We start from the raw sequence: 13,881 nt of genomic DNA on the forward strand, positions 1-13,881 counted from the left end.
GTGTGACCCAGGGAGCATGGGCCCCAGGGGGATGGGACAGTGTGTGACCCAGGGAGCATGGGCCCCAGGGGGATGGGACAGTGTGTGGCCCAGGGAGCATGGGCCCCAGGGGGATGGGACAGTGTGTGACCCAGGGAGCATGGGCCCCAGGGGGATGGGATAGTGTGTGACCCAGGGAGCATGGGCCCCAGGGGGATGGGACAGTGTGTGACCCAGGGAGCATGGGCCCCAGGGGGATGGGACAGTGTGTGACCCAGGGAGCATGGGCCCCAGGGGGATGGGACAGTGTGTGACCCAGGGAGCATGGGCCCCAGGGGGATGGGACACTGGGATGGGAACTGGGGGACTGTGATCATCTCCATAGCCGGTGTTCAGACAGGGAACAAATCACAGCAAAAACACAGTAGACAAATGCACTGATGAAGAGGTGCAGATGCACTTATCACCTGAGGCAACACTGTAGGTGATGCCAGCTAATCTCCCTAGGATTATCTTCCACATGCATGAACCACCCAGTTTACTCATGGATAATGGACACACATTGCAATTGCTCTCCTTCAACCAAGTGTGTCCCACCCATCACCATCGCTCCACTCTCTGTGGCCTCATGCTCCCTGGCTTCAATGATACTTTGTCATGTGTACGCAAGTTCAGTGACCATCATGAGGATCCTATCCTATACCATCCTATACATGAGGATCCTACCCTATGACCATCCTATACATGAGGATCAGGAGCGGAGTAGATACACTATCTATTTTACTTCGGAGTCACGTGAGTGACTTCGTGAAGAAGCCCGCTCAGGGCGCAGGTGCGGCATTACGCCAGCAAGTGCAACAGCGGCGGCAGCTGGAGTCAGGCTCTCCAGCTGCACTTTAAAAACGCACCATCAGGTAAGTGAACGGTGCGTTGGGAAACCGGAGGGAGTTTGTTGTTGGTTCTTTGTTAGGAAACATGTCCCAACGCAGAAAACTCGCTACTAGACCTGCCCGTGCTTTAACTCCACCGAGAGACAGCCGCCTAAGCTGCATCCAGCAGCTATTGGAGGGGATGGTCTACCGAGAGCAGGAGCGCTCTCGGACAGACAGGACAGGCGCCCCCCTCCATGGTGTTGAGTCCGGCACCTCCCTTTGCGACCTCGCACCTCGGACCAGGAATGGGAGGTTAGCATCGGTGACCAGGGCAGGGCTGGTCTGAGTATGGGGTAGGCGGAAGGAGTCGAAAGAGAGCAGGGTGTGCAGGAAGAACAGCTGCTGGGTGTCGTAAGCCGATTTGTCGCTACCCCACGGGTTGGAGCGCCGCTGGAGCCAAGGATGGCTGCCAGCATTAACCATCTCTCCAATAAACCACTTCAGGAGAAGGTGCTCGCCCAAGTGCTTGAGGAGCACACAGCCCCGGACAATTGTGAGGCTCTCAAAGTAAAGAGCCTCAATCCTCAAATCTGGGGCAATGTGGGGGGACCAATTCGGGCACAGGAAGTCAAGCTTCAGGGCATACTTCGCCTCCTCACGGCGGCAATAACAGCCTATGCGCGGGGTGTCGAGACGGAAGAGATGACCACTCACCAACAAGATGTCCTTGCACTAATGTGCACAACCCAATACGAGCTAAATAATCTACGAAGAGAGAACATCAGGCCGGCCCTCAATCCAAAGTTTGCAGGGTTATGCAAAACTCCATCAGTCGAGACCGACTCATTCTTATTTGGGAAGGACCTGAATAAACAGCTAAAAGAGATGGAGGAGGCGTCCAAGACCTTTAGCCTCATGAGGGCAGTACCGGCGACGAACATACCAAGGCTTTTCATTCCACCCAGGCGGCAGCACACCACTGTATCTACCAGTCGGCATCCCGAATATGCGACTGGTCAAAGCTTGGGGCCGCACTATCCCCAGAGACCTTTTTTAGGTCAGGGCCCGCAGCGGACCCGCTGGAAAATGCGCCTCCCCCCCAACATCGCCAGCACGTCGACAGGGAAGAACATTGAAAAAGAAAAAACCACAACCCCGCCAATAACCATGGAGGTAGGTGGATCTGGTTCCTACCCGCATATCGAGAATAAGGGTGACTTACTAACGGGGGGAAGGTTACACTTGTTCAAAGAAACATGGGGAAGGATCACTGATGATAAATATATACTTAATAGTATTCGAGGGTATAAAATAGAATTTATCTCAAAAATACCGCCAGTTCAACATGTGCCCGAAAGGGTATTTGTACTCTCCAATAAGGAACAACAGGAGGGACAAGCTGAACTGGTGAGGCTTATAAACAAAGGGGTCATAGAAAAAACTAGTCATGAGCCCTTGGAATTTGTTTCCAACATATTTACTAAAAGTAAAAAGGATGGTGGATGTCGCATCATCATTGACTTAACATCCCTGAATGAATTTGTTAGGTATATACATTTCAAAATGGAAACATTTGTGACTGCTAGACAACTGATTTCCAAAGGATACTATATGGCCAGCATTGATCTCAAAGATGCTTACTATCTAGTACCTATACATAAGGATTATAGCAGATATCTTAAATTTATCTGGATGGGGGAGCTATGGCAGTATAAAGCACTGCCTAATGGGCTTACTTCAGCTCCAAGACTATTCACAAAAATATTAAAACCAGCCATGGCAACGTTAAGAAAACTAAACCATATAGTCATGGCATATTTGGACGACATCCTCATAGTTGGGAAAACTATGGAATTGGCTGTAGCAGCAGTATCAGCTACTAAACAGCTCCTAGAGACTCTAGGCTTTGTCTTACATCCAGATAAATCCAAGTTAAATCCATCCACAATTATGGACTATCTGGGTTTCACAATTAACTCAGTCCAAATGACTATTACCCTGTCAAGGGGAAAGATGATTGCATTGGTACAATCATGTAATAACTTAAAGATAAAGAAAAGACCAACTATTCGACAAGTGGCAGCAGTAATTGGCAAAATGGTAGCAGCATTTCCAGCTATCCAATTTGGACCTTTGCACTATCAAAATTTACAAAGAGCAAAGATAAAGGCACTAAAACAACACAAAGGTCATTATGACCGGGTCATGACGTTACCCCCTGAAGCGATATCAGAGCTACAGTGGTGGATACAAAATATTTGGCACAGTTATAGTCCTATTGTTATTACTAATGCTACTTTAGTACTCCAAACAGATGCTAGGGCTCAAGGCTGGGGGAGCAACTAACTCCATATCCAGCACAGGTGGTAGATGGACTAACTTAGAATCATCATTACTATCTACACTGGGCATTAATTCTTTGGAAATGTTGGGCGCCTTTTATGGTTTGAAAGCATATGCATCCAATATGCATCACTTGCATGTTAGATTACAAATAGATAATACAACGGTGGTGGCTTACATTAACCATATGGGAGGCATAAAATCGTTATCATGCGACAAATTGGTCAATACGATTTGGCAATGGTGTGTCGAAAGACATATTTGGCTTTCAGCTACCTATCTACCAGGTAAGCTAAACACAGTGGCGGACACCAGGTCACGTAAATTCAATGACAACATCGAATGGATGTTAAATCCTAAAACATTCGCTAAAATTGTAAAGCAATATGGGAAGCCAGATATAGATTTATTTGCATCAAGACTGAATCACCAACTACCTATCTATGTCGCGTGGGAACCAGATCCGGAGGCAGCAGCGGTAGATGCATTCACGCTGGATTGGGGAAAGTTTGTTTTCTATGCCTTTCCTCCCTTCTGCCTCATCAGTCGGGTACTTCGAAAAATCCAGATGGATTCAGCATCTGGAATTTTGGTAGTGCCCGACTGGCCTACACAGCCATGGTTCCCAATACTCCATGACATGGTGGTGGAAGCACCTATGGTGTTCCCCAGTCATCCAGGGTTACTGACTCACCTAGTATCAGGCATCAGCCACCCATGCCACCAAGACATGAATCTCCTGGGTTGCAGATTCTAGACCGGCCTTACCTGGACCTGGGGTTATCGCAACAAACCATCACCACCTTGTCAGCATCCCTCAGAACATCTACAAAGAGGCAGTACCTAACCTACATCAGGAAATGGGAGAGGTACTGCCAGAAAACGGGGACTGCTTACAAAACAGCCACAGTAGCGAATGTTCTAGAGTTCCTGGCCGATTTACATCATCGTGAAGATATGAGCTACAGTGCCATCAACACGGCACGTAGTGCACTCTCCAACTACCTCAAACCTGCAGGACATCAGCCCATGGGGTCCCATCCGCTGGTGGTCAAACTAATGAGGGGCATATTTAACAGCAAGCCCCCCAACCCCAGATATACACAAATTTGGGATGTCAGTATTGTGCTCGCATACCTTCGGGACAGACCACCAGCAAGATCTCTCAGTTTAGAGCAATTGACTTTAAAAACGCTCATGCTGATGGCTCTAGTATCTGCTCAGAGGGTCCAGTCCTTACATAAACTACGACTGGACAGCATGGAAACAACATCAGATCAGATAACCTTCACAATACAAGGTCTGATAAAGCAGTCCAGGCCAGGAACATCCAACACGCTAGTGGCATTCCGGGCTTACCCACCAGAGCCACGATTGTGTGTGGTGACCCACATAAACATTTACATTGACACAACCCTTAATGTCCGAGGAAGTGAGAGAGCCTTATGGGTCAGCCACAGAAAGCCACATGGCAGGGTAACAAGCCAGACCATTTCAAGATGGTTAAAACAGGTATTGGAAGCTGCTGGGATAAACATTAATATATTTAAATTTCATTCCACCAGGGCAGCATCCACATCATCGGCAGCAAGGATGGATGTGCCTATTGACATTATCCTCAACAAAGCAGGATGGTCAAGGGAATCCACATTCCGAACATTTTATCATAAGCCGTTGGTGAAACCTGACGTATTTGCAGCCAGAATTTTAGAAACTGCAAATATTTAATTTAAAGCCCGGGGGAGCTATTTTTCTTTTGTTGTTGTTAATAAATACCGTTTTGTTTTCAAAACAGATTCATTGGTTGATTACAATAACACTTCCTTCCTCAAGAGCTTTCGGTAGTGAGTGAGTAAAACTGTTACACGGTTTGAAATCACAGAGCTTTGAAATCTTCACGAAGTCACTCACGTGACTCCGAAGTAAAATAGTAAGATTAAACGAGAACTTACCAGTTTGAAGTTTGATCTGTATTTTATGAGGAGTTACGATGAGGGATTACGTGCCCTCCGCTCCCACCCTCATTACATGGATCAAACTGATAATTGATGTCTCTTTATTCTTTACTATGTTACTTCAAATACGTGTCTGTCTGTGATTCCACACCGCTGCTTGGAAGCATGCCGCACCTGCGCCCTGAGCGGGCTTCTTCACGTAATCCCTCATCGTAACTCCTCATAAAATACAGATCAAACTTCAAACTGGTAAGTTCTCGTTTAATCTTACTATTATATATCATAGATTAATACACAGTCTTTTACCCAGAGGAGGAGAATCAAGAAACAAATGACATAGGTTTCAGGTGGGGTCGGGGATTTTATGGTAAAATCAGTACATGGATAGGATAGGTTTAGAGGGACATGGGCCTTACGCCGGCTTGTGGGACTACAGTAGATCGGCCATGTTGTGTGACGTGTCCAAGGTAGGGCTGAAGAGCCATGTTCCATGCCGGGTGCCTCTATGATTCTGAGGCACAACTTGGGCCATAATAACTCCAACAGTGCAGACTACACAGAGTCCAAACACAAGAGTCGCCACGATACACGTGTCATCTTATACACTTCACTTTCTCAGAAAGCCTCTCCTCAGTCACTGCATTAATGCACATCTGAATCTTCAATGAGGATGATTCATCGCCTCTACGATCACTCCCTCTGTCCTTTCAACTACTGCCTGCAGATGTTAACAACCCCTCTTACTCAGTCCCTTCCTTAATCCCCTATCCTTCTGACCTGTGGACCATGTATTAGATGCAAACCAGATATCAAGACAACATTTATATCGTGAAGAATTCTGCAACACACCTGTGTCCGTCCTTGTTGTTGAGGTCACTGGAGCCACAGTCCTGTTTCCTAACTTCAGCCGTGGTGTGGATAGGTGTTACTGTATTCTGCTGCTCTGCAGTAACCCAAATAATAATAGTGGGATTAGACAATGATTAAGACAAGAATGAAAAGATATCCACGTGAACTGTGAACCACTACGATCAATCTCCCGGTGTTGGGGGTGGAAACGGGTAGGTTTGGGGGGAGGGAGGGACGTGGAATGTCAACATTTAACCGGAAACTAAACTGAATCAGCCATTTCCATCCTGTGGCCTGGTGGTATAACAGTATGGAAATCTTGCACTGAGCGACTCGCTTCTTCACATTCAAACCTTTCCCCATGGACCATAAGGGACACGTCAAGAGATGTTGTAGCTACTACACCATCCAGAATAACACTGGCCACTTGCCTGGCAGCCCATTCACTTGGATAAATGGGTCAATAACTAGACCGAACCTGCGAAGGCCAGTGCTGGGTCTCCCAGTTTTACAACCTATATTAATGACATAGAAAATAGGTGCAGGAGTAGGCCATACGGCCCATTCAATATGATCATGGCTGATCATCCAACTCAGTATCCAATACCTGCCTTTTCTCCATACCCCCTGATCCCTTTAGCCACAAGGGCCACATCTAACTCCCTCTTAAATATAGCCAATGAACTGGCCTCACCTACCTTCTGTGGCAGAAAATTCCACAGATTCACAGACTGTGTGAAAAATGTTTTTCTCATCAGTCCTAAAAGATTTCCCCCTTATCCTTAAACTGTGACCCCTTGTTCTGGACTTCACCAACATCGGGAACAATCTTCCTGCATCTAGCCTGTCCAACCCCTTAAGAATTTTGTAAGTTTCTATAAGATCCCCCCTTCTAACTTCTCAGTTCTAGCCAGTACAAGCCGAGTCTATCCAGTCTTTCTTCATATGAAAGTCCTGCCATCCCAGGAATCAGTCTGGTGAACATTCTCTGTACTGCCTCCGTTGGAAGAACGGCTTTCCTCAGATTAGGAGACCAAAACTGTACACAATACTCCAGGTATGGTCTCACCAAGACCCTGTACAACTGGAGCAGAACCTCCCTGCTCTTATACTCAAATCCTTCTGCAATGAATGCTAACATACCATTCTCTTTCTTCACTGCCTGCTGCACCTGCATGCCTACTTTCAATGACTGGTGTACCATGACACCCAGGACTCGTTGCATCTCCCCTTTTCCTAATCAGCCACCATTCAGACAATAGTCTACTTTCCCGTTTTTGCCACCAAAATGGATAACCTCACATTTATCCACATTATACTGCATCTGCCATGCATTTGCACCCTCACCCAACCTATCCAAGTCACCTTGCAGCCTCCTAGCATTCTCCTCACAGCTAACACTGCCCCCCCAGCATCGTGTAATTCGCAAACTTGGAGATGCTGCATTCAATTCCCTCATCCAGATCATTGTATATATTGTAAATAGCTGGGGCCCCAGCACTGTGCCTTGCCGTACCCCACTAGTCACTGCCTGCCATTGTGAAAAGGACCCGTTTACTTCTACTCTTTGCTTCCTGTCTGCCAGCCAGTTCTCTATGCACATCAATACTGAACCCCCAATACCGTGTGCTTTAAGTTTGCATACTAATCTCTTATGTGGGACCTTGTCGAAAGCCTTCTGAAATTCCAGATATAACACACCCACTGGTTCTCCCTTATCTACTCTACTAGTTACATCCTCGAAAAATTCTATAAGATTCGTCAGACATGATTTACCTTTCATAAATCCATGCTGGCTTTGTCCAATGAATTCACCACTTTCCAAATGTGCTGCTATCCCATCTTTAATAACTGACAACGGCATTTTCACCACATTATCCTGCACTCACTGACAACAGCATTTTCACACGTTAGACTAACTGGTCTGTAATTCCCCGTTTCTCTCTCCCTCCCTTTTTAAAAAGTGGGGTTACATTAGCTACCCTCCAATCCTCAGGAACTACTCCAGAATCTAAAGAGTTTTGAAAAATTATCACTAACGCATCCACTATTTCTGGGTCTACTTCCTTAAGTACTCTGGGATGCAACTTATCTGGCCCTGGGGATTTATCGGCCTTTAATCCATTCAATTTACCTAACACCACTTCCCGGCTAACCTGGATTTCACCCAGTTCCTCCATCTCATTTGACCCCCAGTCCCTTGCTATTTCCGGCAGATTATTTGTATCTTCCTTAGTGAAGACAGAACCAAAGTAGTTATTAAATTGGTCTGTCATGTCCTTGTTCCCCATGATCAATCCGCCTGTTTCTGACTGCAAGGGACCTACATTTGTTTTAACTAATCTTTTCCTTTTCACATATCTATAAAAACTTTTGCAGTCAGTTTTTATGTTCCCTGCCAGTGTTCTTTCATAATCTGTTTTCCCTATTCTAACTAAGCCCTTTGTCCTGTTCTGCTGGACTCTGAATTTCTCCCAGTTCCCTGGTAGGCTGCTTTTTCTGGCTAATTTGTATGCTTCATCTTTTGTTTTGATACTATCCCTGATTTCCCTTGTTATCCACGGATGCACTACCTTCCTTGATTTATTCTTTTGCCAAACTGGGATGAACAATTGTTGTAGTTCATCCATGCAGTCTTTAAATGCCTTCCATTGCATATCCACCGTCAACCCTTTAAGAATCAATTGCCAGTCTATCTTGGCCAATTCATGTTTCATACCCTCAAAGTCACCTTTCTTTAAGTTCAGGACCCTTGTTTCTGAATTTACAATGTCACTCTCCATCCTAATGAAGAACTCAATCAGATTATGGTCACTCTTGCCCAAGGGGCCACGCACAACAAGACTGCTAACTAACCCTTCCTCATTACTCAATACCCAGTCGTTGGTTCCTCTACATGTTGGTTTAGAAAACTATCCCGCATACATTCCAAGAAATCCTCTTCCTCAGCACGCCAGCCAATTTGATTCACCCAATCTATATGTAGATTGAAGTCACCCATTATAACTGTTTTACCTTTGTTGCACGCATTTCTAATTTCCTGTTTGATGCCATCCCCAACTCCATTACTACTGTTAGGTGGCCTGTACACAACTCCCACTAGCGTTTTCTGCCCCTTAGTGTTTCGCAGCTCTACCCATATCGATTCCACATCCTCCAAGCTAATGTCCTTCCTTTCTATTGCGTTAATCTCCTCTCTAACCAGCAACGCTACCCTGCCTCCTTTTCCTTTATGTCTATCCCTCCGGAATATTGAATATCCCTGGATGTTCAGCTCCCAGCCTTGGTCACCCTGGAGCCATGTCTCCGTGATTCCACTATATCATAGTCATTAATAGCTATCCACACATTCAACTCATCCAGCTTATTACTTGCATTGAGACACGATGCCTTCAGGCTTGTTCTTATAACACACATACAATTATGTTGAAAAGTGGCCCTTTTTGATTTTGGCCCTGGATTTGGCTGCCTGCCGCTTTTACTTTTCACCTTGCTACCTATTGCTTCTACCCTCATTTTACACCCCTCTGTCTCTCTGCTTTTGCACCCATCCCCTTGCCACATTAGTTTAAATCCTCCCCCGACAGCACTAGCAAACGCTCCCCTAAGGACATTGGCTCCATCCCAGCCCAGATGCAGACCGTCCTGCTTGTACTGGTCCCACCTCCCCCAGAACTGGTTCCAATGCAAAGAAATTGGCTGATTGAGCAACTAATAAAAAGGCAAGATGCAGTGAAGCAGCCTGTTGGGACTAGTTCTATTGGGAGAGAGGGTGTGTTGAGATAAAGTGCTTTGTACAGGGCAAGTGTGAGTCTTTGGCAAGGAGTCTGAGGAGAGGGGGCAGGAGATAAAGGTCCAGTCTGTTGAATCAGCTGTGTAGCCTGTTGCGTGAGATTGTTGAGCTTGTTGGTTCTTATTTCAGTGCCGTCAAGAGGCAGGTGGAATGATGCGACGTTCATGCGTGGGATGTCAGAGCAACTGCTGGTCTCCCTGGTGACTAAACACGTGGGAAATGTGTCCAGGAGCATCTATTCTCTCCTCTCTCTCTCCTCTCCTCCTCTCTCTCTCTTGCTTGCCCCCCCCCCCCTCCCCCCTCCCACCCCCCCACCTCTCCCCCTCCCTCCCCCCCCCCCCCCCCCCTCCCCCCCCCCCTCCTCCCCCCCCCTCCCCCCCTTCCATTTCACCCACCTCTCCCCCTTGGTCCAGTATTCTATACTTCTATTAGGCCTCCACTCAGCTAAAACAATCTAGTCTTTGTCTGCCTTGGACCATATTTCCAACTGATGTATATTCTGATGGATCATTTATTCAGCTTTCCCCTTGATCCACAATTCTGAAAATAGTTCTGTTGTTTTTGAACTGACTAAATCGACCACCTGTGTTTTTGTTCAAACATCGACATGTTTAGAAATTGCAGAGGTTCCAAAACTGATACCACCCCCCCACCCCCTGACCACCCCCACCACACATCGCCTCGTCCCCACCTGCCTTCCTCCGCCCCCAACCCCCATCCCTGTCGAGTGTTCACCATCCCCCCCGACCTCCTCCTCTCCAACACCGGACGGTCCGTCCTCAACAGAGGTCTTACCTATGTCCCCCTCCGTCCCCACCTCAATGAATTCCGCGCCCACCACAACTTGGAGCGCTTCTACCGTCGCCTCCACCTCACAGCTTTCTTCCATGGGAAGGAGTCCTCGCCCCCCACTGATGACCCCTTTTCCAGTCTCCAACGCACCCCCTCCTCGTGGAACACCCCTCGTGGCCAATTTCCGGCTTTAGAACTTTTTATCAATAACTGCGGTCGCGACATCAACCGCCTCAACTTCTCCACTCCCTGTCTCACTCCAATCTCTCACCACATGAACGTTCTGCCATCGACTCACTCCGCAACAACCCAGATTTGGTTATGAAACCCGCTGACAAGGGAGGTGCCGTGGTAGTCTGGCGCGCCGATCTCTACAAAGCTGAGGCCACGCGCCAACTATCGGACACCTCCTCCTACTTACCCCTGGACCATGACCCCACTGACGAGCACCAGGCCACCATCTCCAGCACCATCACCAACTTCATCCACTCCAATGCCCTACCCGACCGAGCCTCCAACCTCATCGTTCCCCAGCCCCGCACAGCCCGATTTTGCCTTCTCCCTAAAATCCACAAACCTGATTGTCCCGGAAGACCCATTGTCTCCGCCTGTTCGTGCCCCACCGAACTCATTTCCAAATACCTTGACTCCATCCTATCACCCTTGGTTAAATCCCTCCCTACCTATGTTCAAGACACCTCAGACACTCTCCGTCGTCTCCGCGCATTCAATTCTCTAGGCCCTCACCCCCTCATCTTCACCATGGACATCCAATCACTATACACCTCCATCCCCCACCACGATGGTCTCACAGCCCTCCGGTTCTTCCTCGACCAGAGAAGCAACCCATACCCAGCCACTGACACTCTCCTCCGCCTAGCGGAGCTGGTCTTTACCCTCAATAACTTCACGTTCGACTCCTCCCACTTCCTCCAAATACAAGGCATAGCTATGGGCACACGCATGGGCCCCAGCTATGCCTGCCTATTTGTAGGTTACGTCGAGCAATTCTTGTTCAATACATACCAGGGCCCCATCCCCGACCTCTACCTCCGCTACATCGACGACTGCTTTGGTGCCACCTCCTGCACCCGCACACAACTGACTGACTTCATCCACTTCACCACTAACTTCCATCCGGCACTCAAATACACCTGGACCATTTCCGACACTTCCCTACCATTCCTTGACCTCACTATCTCCATTGCAGGTGATAGACTTCTAACCGACATACACTATAAACCCACTGACTCCCATGGCTATCTGGACTACACTTCTTCCCACCCTGCTTCCTGTAAGGACTCCATCCCCTACTCCCAATTCCTCCGTCTACGCCGCATCTGCTCCACGGATGAGGCGTTCCACACCAGGACATCTGAAATGTCCTCACTATTCAGGGTTCCCCTCCTCCACCATAAATGAGGCTCGCACCAGGGTCTCTTCCATACCCCGCAACACTGCTCTCTCTCCCCATCCCGGCACTCGCAACAAGGGCCGAGTCCCCCTAGTCCTCACCTTTCACCCCACCAGCCGTCACATACAAAAAGTAATCCTCCGTCAGTTTCGCCACCTCCAACGTGACCCCACTACTCGCCACATCTTCCCATCTCCCCCCATATCTGCCTTCCGCAAAGACCGCTCCCTCCATAACTCCCTTGTCAATTCTTCCCTTCCCTCTCGGTCCACCCCCTCCCCGGGCACTTTCCCTTGCAACCGCAAGAGATGCAACACTTGTCCCTTTACCTCCCCCCTCGACTCCGTTCAAGGACCCAAGCAATCGTTCCAGGTGCGACAGAGGTTTACCTGCATCTCTTCCAACCTCATCTATTGCGTCCGCTGCTCTAGATGTCAGCAGATCTATATCGGTGAGACCAAGCGGAGGTTGGGCGATCGTTTCGCCGAACACCTCCGCTCGGTCCGCAATAACCAAGCTGACCTCCCGGTGGCTCAGCACTTCAACTCCCCCTCCCACTCCGTCTCCGACCTCTCTGTCCTGGGTCTCCTCCATGGCCACAGCGAGCAGCACCGGAAATTGGAGGAACAGCACCTCGTATTCCGTTTGGGGAGTCTGCACCCCGGGGGCATGAACATCGAATTCTCCCAATTTTGTTAGTCCTTGCTGTTTCCTCCCCTTCCTCAGCCCCCCTGCTCCTCCTTTTCCCTTTCTTGTCCCCACCCACCCCCGCCCCCCGATCAGTCTGAAGAAGGGTTTCGGCCCGAAACGTTGCCTATTTCCTTCGCTCCATAGATGCTGCTGCACCCGCTGAGTTTCTCCAGCTTTTTTGTGTAACTTTACAGAATACTGTTGGTCATGAACCCAGTCAGAATAACACTCCTCCACCACTATTCCTCTCTCCTGTTTCCCCTCGCCGTAAGTCCTTTGTTTTTTTTCTCTTCCCTGTCCCTAGTCTTCACCATTCTGCAGCATCCACTCCCCTCCCATTTCACTCACCTGCTCCTTGGATGAGACTCGATGATTCCTTGTTTGATGAATATCGGTCATGATGGATTTTGCCACTTGGGTCAGTTCTAGGGTCGTGAACCACGTCTCCTATTCCTTGCCCTCGGGACTGACATTGTTCCCTTTCCTCTTCGGCGGGTTCACATTCCATTGACGTTCTGCACTCAATCCGACTTTGCTTTTCTGTCGTTGTTCCTGTGTTCTGACCATCTTCTTTTGATGAGGTGCCTGGCCAAAGCCTTTTGAAGACCTTTCCCACTTGAGTTAATTTCCCACCTGAAAAAAAATATTAATTGCTGGTTACAGAGCAATTTCAAATTGAGAAAACCACAGGTTGGGAATATCTGGCAGCAATCTGAGCTGACATTCAGGAGCAAGTGGAAATTAATGTTGTCTTAGAAACAGAGCAGGAAAACAAGCCATTTCATTCAACCTAACCAAAATGCCTCAACTAAGCCCATCAATCCAAACATTTCGTGTGCGGACCTGGCGCCGACGAGAGAAGCCGAAGCAAAGAAGTCGAAGCCAAAGAACCGAATGGAAACGAGGTCGAAACGCCAAAAAAAACGAAAGAGTACGAAGACGAAACGCCTACTAACCAAAAGGATGGGTTGCCTAAATGCAAACTCACCGAATGGCTGCTCTGTCGAAACGGCACCTACCCGAAAGGCGGCATCGCCTACAGGCCAACGGAGCGACTGACGGGATGAATGATATTTTGATGTAACCCAACATCGTTTGCGCCCGTGTCGACGTGTTGTCGCTCACAAACGTACTGATAGTGAGTGGGAATGAACCGTCTTTCCGACCCTGGTGCGAGGAGTGGGAAAAACCCCT

General features: G+C 48.2%; 1 protein-coding gene across 3 annotated transcripts in view; it reads right to left on the reverse strand.

Annotated features, from left to right (window-relative positions):
- Positions 1–13,175, reverse strand: part of LOC129693602 (NACHT, LRR and PYD domains-containing protein 3-like) — a 31,517-nt gene extending 18,342 nt beyond the window's left edge. For all 3 annotated transcript variants that reach the window (XM_055630397.1, XM_055630395.1, XM_055630396.1), the window contains exons 1-2: positions 13,036–13,175; positions 5,999–6,092 (exon numbers count right to left, since the gene is read on the reverse strand). The gene's annotated coding sequence lies outside the window, so the exon portion shown is untranslated. The remainder of the gene's footprint in view (positions 1–5,998; positions 6,093–13,035) is intronic.
- Positions 13,176–13,881: the final 706 nt, after the last annotated feature.

This window comes from Leucoraja erinacea, unplaced genomic scaffold, assembly GCF_028641065.1.
Source record: "Leucoraja erinacea ecotype New England unplaced genomic scaffold, Leri_hhj_1 Leri_364S, whole genome shotgun sequence".
Classification (NCBI taxonomy): Eukaryota; Metazoa; Chordata; class Chondrichthyes; order Rajiformes; family Rajidae; genus Leucoraja; species Leucoraja erinaceus.